The following is a 12,354-nucleotide window of genomic DNA, read 5'->3' as shown; positions in this document are numbered from 1 at the left end:
ATGTAAGAATCTATTGTTTCATTTGTATAATATTTAATTAGCCAAAATCTTGACTGTTACACATCATTTACCATTTTAATGAAACGTAATGAATTAGATTTAATAGAGCAGAAATTTTGGATAGTTGGGTTCTACCTATAGCCAGTGATGGATGAAATTATATGACTTGTATTTACATTTCTAGAGCTATATGTAAGTAGGAGTCCCCAGGGTAATCCCAAACAATTGCCATTTGGGGAAGCTTTTTTTGGCTACCAGACTATACCCTACAGATGTTGAAGCCTCAGACCTTACTGTAAAGCTAACCAATACAACTTGTTTATAATATTTGAAATGCCTGGGTGTGATTAACTCTTAGCTATTGTCTAAGAAGTGTGCGGGTATTTGTGCCTGAATCAGGGAGGCCTGGCTCCCAAATGTCTGGCTACTCTGGTAGGAGACAGAACTACATTCACCCAGCCCTATAAAAAAAAAAAAAGTCCAATTTTTTTTTTTTTTTAATTTGAGACAGGGTTTCACTCCCACAGCCTAGGCAGGCTGGAATGCAATGGTGTGGTCTCTACAACCTCCACCTCTACAACCTGCAATTTCTGCAACCTCCGCCTCCCAAACTCAAGCTATTCTCCTGCGTCAGCCTCCGGAGTAGCTGGGACTACAGGTGCACACCAACGCATACCACTAAATTTTGTAGAGACGGAGTTTCGCCATGCTGCCCAGGCTGGTCCTGAACTCCTGAGCTCAAGTGATCTGCCTGCCTAGGCCTACCGAAGTGCTAGGATTACAGGTGTGAGCCACCACGCCCAGCCTGATTCTCTTTTCCCTACTTGCAACATGACACTATTTTTGAGAGTTTTTATTTTTTTCTTTTTAAATCACCATTGACTTCTCTCTTTGGCTGAGATAAGTTTTGCTTATGTTAGTGGGCATGAGGGAAGAGAGAGACCCTCTCATATTGTTTTATATTGTTTTATACTCAGAAAAGGAAAGACAAGAGAAACTAAAGGCAGGTAGCCTGGCACCTAGGAACCAGACCCAAAACCAGGCCTCGGCCTGCCTGACCTAAGCCTAGTAGTTAAAATTCGACCCCTGACCTAGCAACTGTTGTTACCTATAGATTCCATACATTGTACGGAAAGATGTTGTGAAACCTCCCGTTCTGTTCTGTTTCACTCTGACCACTGGTGCTCGCATCCTCCGTGATGTACCCCCTGGCTTGCTCAATCCATCACGACCCTCTCTCGCAGACCCCCTTAGAGTTGTGAGCCCTTAAAAGGGACAGAAGTTGAGCACCTGACAAGCTCGGATTTTAAGACGCTAGCCTGCCGATGCTCCCAGCTGATTAAAGCCACTCCCTTCACTATAGGTGTCTGAGGGGTTTTGTCTGCGGCTCATCTAGCTACATTTCTTGGTTCCCTGACTGGGAATCGAGGTGATTAACGGATGGTCAAGGCAGCTCCTTAGGTGGCTTTAGACTGCCCTGTGGAACATCCCTGCCGGGGACTCCAACCAGCTGGAGCGATGCAGATCCTGAGAGCGCTCCCAGGTAGGCATTTGCCCCGGTGGGACGCCTCGCCAGAGCAATGTATGGTAGGCCCCCGTGGAGGATCAATGCAGTGGCTGAACACCGGGAAGGAACTGGCACTTGGAGTCTGGACTTCTGAAACTTGGTAAGACTAGTCTTTGGAACTTGCCCACTCCATTTGAGTGGAATTGTGGCCTGATCAACTATGGCGTGCCTTTATCGGCATTTTGGTTTTGGTTTTGACTTGGTTTGAATTGCTTGACAGGACTGGTCTTGGGAACTTGCCTACTCCATTTGAGTGGAAGCGTGGCCTGATCACCCATGGTGTGCCTTTACCGGCACTTTGGTTTTTGTTTTTGACTTGACTTGGGTTGCTTGATACTTTGGTTTTGGTTTTGACCTGGCTTGGATTTCTTGATACTTTGATTTTGGTTTTGATTCTGGTTTGATGTAAACTGTAACAGTGTGTGTGCCCTTTTTACCCATTCTGTGTTTTGTAGTGTGTGTGGGGGGTGTTTTGTCTCAAGGAGACATGGGTCAGGCACAAAGTAAGCCCACCCCACTAGGAACTATGTTGAAAAATTTCAAGAAAGGATTTAAGGGAGATTACGGTGTTACTATAACACCAGGAAAACCTGGAACTTCGTGTAACTGGCCAGCATGAGAGGTGGGTTGGCCATCAGAAGGAAGCCTAGACCGGTCCCTTGTTTCAAAGGTATGGCACAAGGTAACCTGTAAGCCAAAGCACCCAGACCAGTTTCCGTACATAGACAGTTACAGCTGATTTTAGACCCCCTTCCCCGCCGCAGTAGTTAAGAGAACAGCAGCATAAGCAGCTGGCAGAGGCAAGGAAAGACCAGCAGAGAGAGAGAGAGGAAAAGACAGAGAGGAAGAGACAGAGAGACAAAGAAGGAGTCAAGAAAAGAGAGAGACAGACAGAGAGGCAGAAGAGAAAGAGACAAAGGCAAAAGGAAAGTCAGAGAGAGAGAGACAGAAAGTCAAAGAAAGAAAAAGAGAAAGAAAGAAATATACAAATAGTTAAGAAAAAAACAGTGTACCCTATTCCTTTAAAAGCCGTCTATACCAATTCTAAGTTAATTTAGATTAAACAACGTCTTATTAATAAGAAAGGATAATTGAAATACCAAACTTACAAGGTTTTCAACAAAGTAAAGTTTGCTAAAAGTTAACAGTGTAACATGTATTACAGTAACTTCTAATCTTGTGGCCTTAGACAGTCTAGTCCACAGATATAAAGAAAGTTCGCTTTATAAAAAAAAAAAAAAAAGGCAATGATTATCTTCAAAAAAAAAAAAAGGAAAAAAAAAGGGGGAGAGGCAGAACTTATGTAATAAGAGTGTTATATGGTAAATTCTTGTCCTGAAATAAATTAACTGGTTGTTTAAAGAAAGAAATGTTTGTAATAAGTCAGAAAGTTGAGACATGTTGAAGAATTGTCTGCAAAAGTCGTGAAAGAAAAAAAGTCATAAAAAAATTTATGCAAAAAATGTTGTATAATTTAAAAGTAATACGGTCTCCTGAGTACTATTGAAGAAACAGTTTATGTGCAAGGTGTGTAAGAAAAGTAAAATATACCTTTGGTAAAAAGATTATAAGGAGGCATAAGAATATGGATTTTTACCTACACTAAAAGGTTAAAAAAAATTATTGTTTTGAAAGTTTAAGCAAGTTTTAAAAGGTTAATTGTAAGGAAAATTCTGTGTGTAAGCATATTAGCTAATGTTAAAAAGGTATCATCCAGTTTTTCTGTGAACTGGACATTAAAGTAAAAACGCAACAGGTTTTTCTTAAAGCATCAACCTGCTCTTTAACAAAAATTATAAAAGGTTAAAAAGAGTCTATAAAATCTTACCTTATGGTCAAACATTAAAAATTAGATAAATATGTCTATAAGGTTTTATTAAAATTAAGTTTAATAACACACTAATATAAAGGTAAAATTTAGCTTATCTAGTGTAAAAATCATACAAGAAGCGTTATTAAATATAAAATGGTGTTTAGCTTTCTTTGGTCTAAAAACTAATAAAAATAGGTGCTAAAGGAAACTTTCATTTTACTAGAAGATCATAGAAGTTAAAAACTTAAAACAAAGTTTGGCAATTAAGACAGCATACCGGAGCCTATTGTGAGGAGAAGGGATGGGCGAGGGATAGAATTAGGAGATATACCTAATGTAAATGACGAGTTAATGGGTGCAGCACACCATCATGGCACATGTATACATATGTAACAAACCTGCACGTTGTGCATATGTACCCTAGAACTTAAAGTATAATAAAAAAAAAAAGACAGCATATCAAGATGCAAATGCCTGGTTGAAATGGATCAAATATTCCATCTGCACGTTAAACAAAAGCAATTATTATGCTTGTGCACATGGCAGGCCAGAGGCCCAGATTGTCCCCTTTGCACTAAGACGGTCCTCCAGTCGACTAAGCATGGGTTCCATGGTAGCTCTTTTCCAGGATTCTACAGCCTGGAGTAATAAGTCATGCCAAGCTCCCTCTCTGCTATATCCCAAAGTCCAGCACCCCGCAGGTCAGCCCCCGAGGGCCATCCAGCTTCCGTGTCCCAACACTAAGTTCACTTCGTGTCTCTCACAAGAGGGGGGAAACTTAGCATTCCTTGGAGACCTGAAGGGATGCAGTGAGCTTAAGAATTTTCAAGAGCTTATCAATCTGTCAGCCCTTGTTCATCCCTGAGCGGATGTGTGGTGGTATTGTGGTGGACCTTTACTGAGCACTCTGCCGAATAACTAGAGTGGCACTTGTGCTTTAGTCCCTTTGGCTATCCCTTTCACCTTGGCATTTCATCAACCAGAGGAAGAAAAAAATAAGACATAGTAAAGCAAGAGAAACTCCTTATGGGTCTTTCGACTTTCACATCTATTTAGATGCAATTGGAGCCCTGCAAGGAATACCAGATCAATTTAAAGCTTGAAATCAAATAGTTACAGGATTTAAGTCAGTATTTTGGTAGATGACAGTCAATAAAAATATAAATTAGATAAACTACATCTATTTCAACCAACAGCAACAAGCTTTTCATGAGTTAAAAGAAAAACTCAGGTCGGCCCTAGCCCTGGGGCTACCTGACCTGACAAAACTTTTTACACTCTATGTGTCAAAAAAAAATGGCAGTTGGAGTTTTAACCCAGACTGTAGGGCCCTGGCCAAGACCAGTGGCCTATCTCTCAAAACAACTAGACAGGGCTTCCAAAGGCTGGCCCCCATATCTAAGGGCCTGGCAGCAACAGCCCTGTTAGCACAAGAAGCAGATAAGCTAACTCTTAGGCCAAACGTAAACATAAAGTCCCCCCATGCTGTGATGACTTTAATAAATACCAAAGGACATCATTAGCTAATGAGTGCTAGACTAACTAGATACCAAAGCTTGCTCTGTGAAAATCCCTGCATAACCATTAAAGTTTGCCTCACCCTAAACCTGGCCACCTTACTCCTGGTATCAGAGAGCCCAGTTAAACATAACTGTGTAGAGGTATTAGACTCAGTTTATTCTAGTGGGTCCAACCTCTGAAACCATCCTTAAACATCAGTAGACTAGGAGCTGTACATGGATGGGAGCAGCTTCACGAACCCCTGCAAAGTGACTCTGAAAAAGATGACAAGCCCTGCTCCAGTCACACCCGGAAGCTGACTGGTCCATGCACAGCGGAAGCATGAGGAAACTCATCTCGGGACTCATTTTCCTTAAAATGTGGACTTGTACAGTAAGGACCTCGACTGACCTTCCTCAGATTGAGGACTGTTCCCAATATACACATCAAGTCACTGAGGTAGGACAAAAGAGTGCTACAGTCCTATTATTTTATGGTTATTATAAGTGTACCAGGACTCTAAAAGAAACTTGTTTGTATAATGCTATTCTATTCAAGGTATGTAGCCCAGTCTCTAAATGTTATGTTTGTGAAAGAACTGTAATAGAAGATAATGGTCATAAGAAGCCCGAGAATGAGTGCCTCCTGACCCAGTTCCTGATGAATTCCCGGCCCTAAAGAATCACCCCGATCATTTCTGGGTTCTAAAAGTCTCAATTATTGGACAATATTGCATAGCTAGAAAAAGGAAATAATTCACTCATTCTATAGAATGACGTAGTTGCCTAGGACAAAAACTGTATAATAGTACCACAAAAACAAATACATGGTGGAGTTCAAACCATACAGATAAAAATCCATTCAGTAAATTTCCAAAATTGCAGACCATTTAGGCCCACCCAGAATCCCACTGGGACTGGACGGCCCCACTGGGCTATGCTGGATATGTGGACATAGAACCTACACTAAGCTGCCTGACCAGTGGACAGGTAGTTGTGTTATTGGCACTATTAAACCATGTTTCTCTCTACTGCCCATAAAAAACATGTGAACTCCTCGGCTTCCCTGTCTATGCTTCCCGCAAAAAGAAAAGCATAGCTATAAACAAACTGAAAAATAATGAATAGCCCCCTAAGAAAATTATACAATACTATAGGCCTGCCGCTTAGACACAAGACGGCTCATGGGGATACCAGACACCCATTTACATGCTCAGCCGAATCATACAGTTGCAAGCTGTTTTAGAAATCATCACTAATAAAACCGGTCAAGCCTTGACTATTCTGATGCGGCAAGAAACTCAGATAAGAAATGCTATCTATCAAAATAGATTGGCTCTCGACTACTTGCTAGCAACTGAAAGAGAGGTCTATAAGAAATTTAACCTCACTAATTACTGTCTTCACATAGATAATCAAAGGCAAGTATTTAAAGACATAGTTAGAAATATGACAAATCTGGCACATGTACCCATACAAATGTAGCATGGATTCGATCCTGAAGCTATGTTTAGAAGGCAGTTCCCAGCACTAGGAGGATTTAAAACTCTTATAATAAGGGTTATAATAGTAATCGGAACCTGCTTACTACTCCCTTGTTTGCTACGTGTACTTCTTCAAATGATAAAAAGCCTCATCACTACCTTCGTTCACCAGAATGCTTCAGCACAAGTGTACTATATGAATCACTATCAATATATTGCACAAGAAGACATAAATAGCGAAAATGAGAGTGAGAACTCCCACTAATAAAAAGTGAGAGTCTCACAGGGGGCAAATGAGGGAAGAGAGAGACCCTCTCATATTGTTTTATACTCAGAAAAGGAAAGAGAAGTGAAACTAAAGACAGGTAGTGCAGCACCTAGAACCAGACCCAAAACCAGGGCTGGGCCTGCCTGACCTAAGCCTAGTAGTAAAAATTGGACCTCTGACCTAGCAACTGTTGTTAGCTATAGATTCCAGACATTCTATGGAAAGACATTGTGAAACCTCCCGTTCTGTTCTGTTTCACTCTGACCACCGGTGCTCGCAGCCCCTGTCACATACCCCCTGGCTTGCTCAATCGATCATGACCCTCTCACGTGGACCCCTTTAGAGTTGTGAGCCCTTAAAAGGGACAGAAGTTGAGCATCTGACGAGCTCAGATTTTAAGACGCTAGCCTGCCGATGCTCCCAGCTGATTAAAGCCACTCCCTTCACTATCTCGGTGTCTGAGGGGTTTTGTCTGCAGCTGGTCCTGTTACAGGCAAAGAACAACAACTAAAAAAATGAGCTTTTATCAGATTAGTATATGCTGAAAATTTTTACCACAATATTTTGAAATATGCTTTGAGGCTTTTGCCTGAATGGTTTTTAGAGTAAAAGGATTATTGCTTTGGTTTTTGTTGTTGCAATGCTTGCTTTAATTATTACTTTGTTATTAGCAAAGGAAACATGTTAAGAGTTCGTTCTCATTGCATTTTTCCTCTATGTTTAAAGAGGAGTGGAACCATCTTAAGTAGAAAAAGCTTGCCACAACCCTGAATTTTGGAGGTTACTAATACACATGACCCAGAAAAGAGCTCTTTAGTTGCACTGGGGAAGAGGAATTCTTAATAGCTAAAATCGTAACTGATATTTTTGACAGCTAACAAATTGCCAGGCACTCTACAGACTTCTTTATGGAAATTAATTCACTTAGTTCTCTTACCATCCTTCCAAGTATACACTGTTACCCCCAGTTTACCTAAGAGGAGCCTTGAGGTACACAGAGAAGCTAAGCAATTTGCCCTTGGTCACACAGATAGTAATCCTAGCATGTTGGCTCAAGAGCATACTCCCTTAACCAGAATTCCATACTGCCTTAAACGTGGACAAAATTCTATGCCATATGGATAGATTTTGCTTTTGAAGCCCTAAACATACCAAATATCCTATACTTTCAAGTTTAAATAATTTCTTAGATCTCGTATTTTCCCAGACAGGAAGGAAGAATTAAACCCTTAGTTGGCAATAGAACTTGTAAAAACTTCCTCTAGTATATACTAAGCAAAATTTTATAATCTGTTGGTTTTTGAAAAGCACACTTTTCATTTTTACATCATTTAAGTGTAATTGCTCTCCAAGTCCCGCCCCCCACTTCCAGGGCATAATTACAAGTTTTCATTCTGTTTATTTAGTGTGTGGAAAAGACACATTTCCTCAGAAAGATTCATCATCATCTTTGATCGTCCAGTAAGACATAAATGTGTTGGGAACAGGCCCCCCCCAAAATCTGGCCATAAACTGGCCCCAAAACTGGCCATAAACAAAGTCTCTGCAGCATTGTGACATGTTTGTGATGGCTGTGACGCCCACGCTGGAAGGTTGTGGGTTTACCGGAATGAGGGCAAGGAACACCTGGCCCGCCCAGGGCAGAAAACTGCTTAAAAGCATTCTTAAACCACAAACGATAGCATGAGCGACCTGTGCCTGGACATGCTCCTGCTACAGATAACTAGCCAGAGCCCACCCCTTTATTTCGGCCCATCCCTTTGTTTCCCGTAAGGAATACTTTTAGTTAATCTATAATCTATAGAAACAATGCTTATCACTGGCTTGCTGTCAATAAATGTGTGGGTAAATCTCTGTTCGAAGCTCTCAGCTCTGAAGACTGTGAGACCCCTGATTTCCCACTTCACACCTCTATATTTCTGTGTGTGTGTCTTTAATTCTTCTAGCGCCCCTGGGCTAGGGTCTCCCCAACTGAGCTGGTCTCGGCATAAATGGGTAGATTTGGAATGCATCATATGTTTTAAATACATAAAATCACAGGGAGAAATTTTTTTTTTTTTTTTTTTTTTTGAGACAGAGTCCCACTCTATCACCCAGGCTGGAGTGTAGCGGCGTGATCTCTGCTCACTGCAATCTCCGCCTCTTAGGTTCAAGCAATTCTCCTGCCTCAGCCTCCTGAGTAGCTGGGATTACAGGCACGCACCACTATGCCTGGCTAATTTTTTGTAATTTTAGTAGAGACGGGGTTTCACCACTTTGGTCAGGCTGGTCTCAAACTCCTGACCTTGTGATCCACCCACCTCGGCCTCCCAAAGTGCTGGGATTACAAGCGTGAGCCATAGGAGAACATTTTAATAACTGAAGTAGCCCAGGGATTTCTAGATTGAAAGTATTAGCCAATCAGTTAACTAGTTAACTAATAATATCAGCCGTGGCAATGGAGAAAGACAATCTTCCCTGCAGGCACTAAAAGACAAAAAGGGACACCTATCCTAGAATGCTTGATTTCTTCCTTTGGTATGTAAGAAAACATGTCACAGGAATGCTTTCAGAATTAAAAGCAGTGTTTTGACTGAGTTTTATTGGTCAAACACTACTATAACTGCAGATTTCAAATTCCTGAGTGATACTGTGCCCTGGGGTGAAAAAAGAACCTGAAGAAAAGAGAAATAAGTTTGAGAAGCCCAGTTGCATTTGTTATGTGGCTTGATTTGCTTTAATATGTGGTAGAAGGGCAGAGAATTTGGTAAGTTTAGTTTGGATTTAAAAGAAATAAAATGTGCAATTTTTCATATTATTGATGAAAAATCACATACATATTACATCCATGGTAGGTACTGAAAGTTGCTTAATTAATATCCATTCTCTTCTTTCTTTAGGACAAACCCAATTTTGTTCGTGGTGGCAATGTGCCCCACTAAAACTCTTTTCCTCCCTCAGACTCCTCTAGTAGCTGGGATAGCCATATGGTCATTTTGGCCAACGAAATGTAAACAGAAGATTATTAGATATGGCTTCCAAGAAAGCTTTTATTTTCTGGTAAAAGAAGGCAGATTCAATTGGCATATACCTTTATCTTTTGTCAAGCATTTGTACTTTTTCCTTCTTCCTGTCTGGAAGGAAGACTTAAGTCTGGGAGCAGAGCAGCCACATTGGAACCATGAGCTGATCATGAGAATGAAATCCACATATTAATATGCTCGAGCCAAGAGATGGGAACCTAGGGCAATGGTGATGTTATGTGGCTGCTACACCAATTCCAGGCTTCACACCTCCAGTCTTCTCTGTTACTTACCAACAAAGGCAATCCTAACTAATTCTCAAAGTTAAACACTGTCACTTTCATATAGCTAGAAAAAAAGAATACTTCTAGAGTATGTTTACTATACCATATATATTTACCATCCTTTGGCCAGCTGTGGTGGCTCACGCCTGTAATCCCAGCACTTTGGGAGGCTGAGGTAGGCGGATCATTTGAGGTCAGGAGTTTGAGACCAGCCTGGCCAATATGGTAAAACCCTGTCTCTACCAAAAATACAAAAATTAACTGGGCGTGGTGGCAGGCTCCTGTAATCCCAGCTCCTTGGGAGGCTGAGGCAGGAGAATTGCTTGAACCTGGGAGGTGGAGGTTGCAGTGAGCCGAGACTGTGCCACTGCACTCCAGCCTGGGTGATAGAGCGAGACTCAGTCTCAAAAAAAAAATTAGGAAAGAAAAAAAGAAAACCAAATACCACATATTCTCACTTATAAGTGGAAGCTAACCATTAGGTACTCATGGACATACAAATGGCAACAATAGAAACTGGGGACTTCTCGGGGGAGAGAGAGAGGGAGCAAAGATTGAAAAACTAACTATTGGGTACAATACTCAGTACTTGGGTGACAGAATCATTTGTACCCCATGCTTCAGTATCATGCCATTTACCCATGTAATGAACCTGCACATATACCCTCTGAATCTAAAATAAAATTTGAAAAAGAAAAACAAATACACAGAAAAACGTAATTAAATTTTGCATTTTTAGTTAAAACAAGTAGAAGAATCAGGATGTAGAGAGGGACGCTAAAATTAAAATATTTAGTCCATGTTTTATAGGCAGCAACCTGGTATATATATCAAAAGTAATGAAAATATGGATAAATTTCCTATAATACCACTCCTGGAAACTTATCCAAAGAAATACTTAAGAAAAAAAAAGTTATGTGCATGTCACTGAATGATGTCACTGAAACATTTTTTTTTTAAATAAAGCCAAAATGTACAAATACAAGAATGTCTAGGCTCAGTGCGGTGACTCACACCTGTAATCCAGCACTTTGGGAGGCCAAGTCGGGCAGATCTCTTGAGGTCAGGAGTTTGAGACCATCCTGGCCAACAGGGTGAAATCCCGTCTCTGCTAAAAATACAAAAATTAGCTGGGTGTGGTGGTGGGCACCTGTAATCTCAGATACTCAGGAGGCTGAGGCAGGAGAATCACTTGTGCCCGGTAGGCAGAGGTTGCAGTGAGCTGAGATCATGCCACTGCACTCCAGCCTCATCAACAGAGTGAAACTCTCTCTCTCTCTCTCAAAAAAAAAAAAAAGGATATTTAATAATAGGTATATTGCTATTTGAAGGGGTGGCCTGCCCGTCCACACCTGTGGGCGTTTCTTGTTAGGTGGAACGAGAGACTTGAGAAAAGAAATGAGACACAGAGACAAAGTATGGGGAAAGAAAAAGTGGGCCCAGCGGACTGGCACTCAACATACAGAGGACCCGCGCCAGCACTGGTCTCTGAGTTCCCTCAGTATTTATTGATCATTATCTTTACCATCTTGGCAAAAGGGAAGTGGCAGGATAATAGGATCGTAGTAGGGAGAAGGTCAGCAGTAAGACATATGAATAAAGATCTCTTTGACATAAGTTTAAGAAAAAGTGCTGTGCCTTGATATCTCCATAAACCTTTTTAGTGCACATAGAGCAGCATTGCTGCTAGAAAGTCCCACCCTCAGCCCTAAGGCAGTTTTCTCCCATCTCAGTAAACAGAACATACAATTGGGTTTTACACCTAGACGTTCCCTTGCCCAGGGATGCGCAGGAGACAGATGCCTTTCTCTATCTCAACTGCCAAGAGGCCTTCTTTCCTCTTAGACTAATCCTCCTCAGTCGCAGACCCTTCACGGGTGTCAGGCTGGGGGACGACCAGGTCTTTCCCTTCCCACGAGGCCATATTTCAGACTATCACATGGGGAGAAACCTTGGACAATACCTAGCTTTCCTAGGCAGAGGTCCCTGCGACCTTCCGACCTTCCGCAGTGTATGTGTCCCTGGGTACTTGAGATTAAGAGAATGGTGATTACTTTTCACAAGCATACTGCCTTCAGGCACTTGTTTAACATAGCACACCCTGCACAGCCCCAAATCTATTAAACCTTGAGTCACCACAGCACATGTCTCTTGCAAGGACAGGGTTGGGGATTGGGGGTAGGGTTACAGATTAACACCATCTCAAATACAGAACAAAATGGAGTCTCTATGTCTACCTCTTTCTATATAGACACAGTAACAGTCTGATCTCTCTTTCTTTTCCCCACAGCTATTCATCAAAGAAATATAAAATTTTCACCTATATTATTGCAGACAACAGGGGACATTTTATAAAAATTACTTGCAAAGCATACTGGAACATGTATACACTGTAACAGTTTGGCAGAAAGTGGAACACCTGTCTGGATGCAATGTA

This window comes from Chlorocebus sabaeus, chromosome 4 (genome assembly GCF_047675955.1).
Source record: "Chlorocebus sabaeus isolate Y175 chromosome 4, mChlSab1.0.hap1, whole genome shotgun sequence".
NCBI classification, from domain to species: Eukaryota; Metazoa; Chordata; class Mammalia; order Primates; family Cercopithecidae; genus Chlorocebus; species Chlorocebus sabaeus.
Note: the sequence above shows the minus strand (reverse complement) of the source record.